This window comes from Octopus bimaculoides, chromosome 23, assembly GCF_001194135.2.
Source record: "Octopus bimaculoides isolate UCB-OBI-ISO-001 chromosome 23, ASM119413v2, whole genome shotgun sequence".
Classification (NCBI taxonomy): Eukaryota; Metazoa; Mollusca; class Cephalopoda; order Octopoda; family Octopodidae; genus Octopus; species Octopus bimaculoides.
In genome coordinates, this window is record NC_069003.1 from 6,992,408 (window position 1) to 6,997,585 (window position 5,178).

Consider the following 5,178-nt stretch of genomic DNA (forward strand, 5'->3'; position numbering starts at 1 on the left):
TATATATATATATATATATATATATATGTATGTATGTATATGTATGTATATATATGTATATATGTGTATATATATAAATGTAAGCACATGTGAATCATTAGCGATTTTCTTCCTCCGTCTTCCCTTCTTTTGGACTCTCCTCTATTTCTGAAGAAGAGCTTTGCTCGAAACATTAAATCCTTTTTCTTTCCTTTCCTGAGCATCTGATAAGACATTACTTGTACCACATCCTTGCGTTGTTGTTTTTTCATGTTTGTTCTTCTTTGTTTGGATCCACTATGTATATATTATGTATACACATGTATGTATGTACGTATGTACGTGTGTATATATATATATATATATATATATATATATATGAATCAAAGGGTAAGAATATTCAGATCTACCACTAAAATATTAAAAGTAAGTTTCCGTCAATTTAGTTCAAGCACAGCACCTATAAAGTGCTAATTTCGAAAATATTTAAATGTATGGGTGACACTATGTATGCATGATACCCTAAGGTCCAATCTATTGCTTATCAGGTTGCTCTTGTCTTTATGCTTAAAAATCTCATATATTTCCATAGAGCACAGCTCACACCTGTATCTGCTATTTCTATAAGGTTGCACTTTTCTTATTATTACCCATTTAAAGCTAAACTCATTTCTGCTTACCTTCAGTTCCCAAATCTTATTAGATAATGACGTACAATTAGCCTTATGTTTAAGTCTAAAAGGAGACAAGTGATTGTACATATGTTTTTTCATATTAACTGAACATCCAATATATATATATATATATATATATATATATATATATACACACACACACAACTGAAAATGAAAATAATTATATATATACATTTAGCCCCTTTTTTAAAAAATCTGTGTTGCATTGTGTTCACAGAGTTGCACTTGAAATCTCTACTGTTTTAATCAAAACTTGTAAGTTACTATGATGACAACATTACTTGTCTATCTTTCACATACACACACTCTCTTTCTCTCTCTCAACAACAACTTTTCTCCTCCCTTTCTTTCTCTCCCTCTAATATATATTATAACAGACAGACAGATCAATGTCCTCTTTTACAATATAAGATTAATATATATGTATATATATATATATATATATATACACACACACATATACATTGCCAGTGAATTTGAAGTTTCATCAGGTGTATAACTTATCCAAACAGTTGTAGATTGAATAAACTATACACCGAATGAAACTTCAAAGTCACTAACAGTATGAGTATTTAAAATATCAAAACTGACATGTCTATTAAGTCTTTCATTAACCTAATGTTTGCTGTTGTGTTTTTTGCCTATTAAAAATACTGTTTTTTATGTGTGTGTGTGTGTGTTTACAGTTCTGTCGGAGGTAGATTGAACAAAAAAAAAGTACTCCATCCAGTGAGAGATAAATATCATTTAATATACACAATTAACGAGCTACATTAAACAAGCAGATTTATATAGCATGCCATGTATCTCCAAGCAATATTTCAGGCTTAGTGCATATCGTTAGATGTATTTAAAAACCATAATCCTTGTCTATGAGAAAACATGTGAAAAGAAGAGTAGCAAAGAATGTGAAGAAGGTTGATGCAAAGAGTGGAAGGAGAAGAAAACCAAGATCTTCATCCTTTTTGACTGTAAAACTTTAATTAATAACTAATAATAGAAAGAAGGCTGAAGTCTGTGAGATAGCTACTCAATTCAGAACAGGTAATGTCTTCCAGTTCAACAAGAGAAACTTGTCCATGTGCTTGCATTTGCTAAAAATTTCAGTTCAGGAATGAAGTAGTGTGATGGAATTCTTGGACCTAAAAAGAATGTGTAATCTTTCAGCTAATTTAATGTTTCTTTGAAGCATGAAACTATAATTTTTTGTAATTTTGTATATCAAATGGTATGTATGAATGTGTGTGTGTGTGTGATGCTAAAAGTTTGTTCAAATGTCTCAGTTCTGCTATTAAACATGCTTCTTTTGTGTCTGTGAAAAATCTGAGTCAAAATATTAATACAAATATTTAAACTACATTTGTATTGAATGTTCTTTTCTTTCATCTAAATACATGTGTGTCTTCATGCTTAATGAATGCAACCAGAAACTTGAAGTAAGCTTGCTGTAAAGTCTCAATTTCATAAATAAAAGATGAATACAAAGTTTTAGATATATATATATATATATATAAATAAAAGAAAATCTATTTTATGTTTTGCGTCTTTCTATTTCACATTTGTGAACTCAACTTCATTTTATCTCTCTCTCTCTCACCCTCTCTCTCTCTCTCTCTCACTTTGTCTATGTGTATATATTTATATATTTTACCTGAGATACCAGATGAACCACATTGTGTCAGGAGGCACAAAGAAGAGCAGCTCCGTCCAACTTGATACTTCACCAAAAACAATACTGAAAAGAAACCCAAACACAGTGAAAGGTAGTGCTCCAGCATGGTCCCAGCCTCTGGCTGAAACCAGTACAAGATAGAAGATTATACATATATATATATACATACATACATACATACATCATCATCATCATTATCGTTTAACGTCCATTTTTCATGCTGGCATGGGTTGGATGGTTTGACTGAGATCTGGAGAGCCAACAATTGCACCAGGATCCAATTTGATCTGGCAATGTTTCTAAAACTGAATGCCTTTCCTAATGCCAACCACTCTGAGAGTGTAGTGGGTGCTTTTCCGTGCCACCGGCACAGGAGCCAGTCAGATGGGCTTGGCATCGATCATGTTCAGATAGTGCTTTTTATATGCCACCAGCACAGGAGCCAGTCAGGGGTTACTGGCATCGGCCACATTCGGATGTTGCTTTTTATGTGCCACCGGCACAGGGGTCAGTTAGCGGTCCTGATGTCAATCATGTTCAGATAGTGCCTTTTATGTGCCACCAGCACGGGAGCCAGTCTAGGGGTACTGGCATCAGCCACGGTGCTTTTTACAACAGGTCTTCTCAAGCATATCACCCAACGCATCAAGGGTACTCTTAACTGGACCGGACGTACATGGCTGCGATCTCACTTTAGTTGCCGGGTCTTCTCAGTCACAGCATATCTCCAAAGGTCTCAGTCTTCTGTCATTGCCTCTGTGAGGCCCAATGTTCAAAGGTCATGCTTCACCACCTCATCCCATGTCTTCCTGGGTCTACCTCTTCCACAGGTTCCTTCTACAGTTGAGGAGTGGCACTTCCTCACACAGCTGTCCTCATCCATACATAGCAAATGACCATACCAGCGCAGCCATCTCTCTTGCACACCACATTTGATGCTTCTTATGTCCAACTTTCCTCTCAGGGCACTTACACTCTGTTGCGTATGCACACTGACATTACACATCCAGCAGATCATACTAGGTTCATATTTTTGCAAGCCTATGCATGTTGTCAACAGTCATGGCCCATGTTTCATTGGCGTTTAGTATGGCAGTTCGCACACATGCATCATACAATCTACCTTTCATCCTGAGAAAGAGGCCCTTAGTTGCCAGCTGAGGTAAAAGCTCCCTGAACTTTGTCCAGGCTATTCTTATTCTAGCCACTACTCTCAGAACAACCACCCCCACTACAGACTTGGTTGCCTAGGTAGCGGAAGCTACTAACTACTTCTAGTTCCTTCCCCTGGCATGTCGATAAATTATGTACCAGTTATGCACTGGGGTTGATGTAATCGACTTAATCCCTTTGTCTGTCCTTGTTTGTCTCCTCTATGTTTAGCCCCTTGTGGGCAATAAAGAAATAAGTAAGCTGATTAGCAGAAAAAGGGACTTCCAGTTAGACAGGAAAGGAGATTGAAATGTTGAATGGTCGAATCATATCTGACCTCACAGAGTGTCGCTGAATGAAGCAAAAATAAATAATACAGTGATAAACTTATTAATGGTTGTTTTTGAGAATAGCTTAACACAGCTTTATAATAGCTAAAGAGTAAGGGTCTTGGAAATGTTATTATGAAAGGGCATTGAATTAGGCAAATGCATAGCAAGAGAGTGGGGGGGGGGCTACTGTTAATAGACCCTACAATAAGGGACTATATAGATATATATGTATGTGTGTATGTATGTATACATGTGTGTGTGTGCGTGACGAGTTTTTTTTCAGCTTCTGTCTACCAAATCCACTCACAAGATTTTGGTCAGCCCAGGGCAATAGCCAAAGACACTTGCTAGAAGTGTCATGCAGTGTGACTAAACCCAAAACTAAATGGTTTGGAAAACAAGCTTCTCGACTGCAGAGCTTCACCTGTGTTCTTAAGATTGTATAAAATTTATTTCATCCAATCATTTCAAAACTAATGATCATTCATTGAACTGTAGTGGTTAAATGTGTATCATGGTAAACAGATGCAAAAGGAATGTGTATGCCTTTGAAGTAAACAAATGAATGAATCGATTCATAATTAAAAATAATTTATTCACTGGGCTTAATTTGTCGTTGGTTTACATAATTCTTCACTACATGCAAAATGTTGACAACCGCTACGAGTTGCTAGAAATAGAAACAGGGTACATCTGTGGAGAGGATATGTCAGAAAGGAATATATGTTTGTGTGTGTGTGTATGTAGCTAACCTGTTGTGTCATAGACCTTCCTCGTTTGCCTGCTAGGGCCTTCTCTTTTTCGTCTGTCTGTTGACCACTGAATTTATAAGAATCGTGGCAGCTAGAAGGACAGACATACTGCAGCAGAGTTTATACCTAAATAGATCAGCTCCTGTCTATTTGAACTTCGCCTGACAAGGCTGAGGTCGTTGATCGAAGGGAGATAATCAATCACTTTTTGACAGAACAAAGAAAACCTGTTTTCACACCTGTTGATCGTGATGGTTTGGACGACCGAGAATTCTTAGATTCGGTTTCGAATCTTGGCTTGGAAAAGGAAGTGTTAATTTTTACATAAGAATAAAAATAAGTGGAAGCAAACACACCGTTCGACAAACAAAACTTTTTAAAATGCCAGGCCCTGATAGAGAAGTACAAATCAAAACCAGTAGGGTTTACTAAAGTGAAACTAATCTTATAAACCTAATGATGGCTAAATAATGTAGGGCTTACCTACACAAGTGCCCTTCTCCTGACTTTGCTTCCTCATAACTTTCAGAAAAATGAATATTTTTTAATAACATTTTCTACAAAAATCTCTTTTTTTTTTTCATATATACGGATTT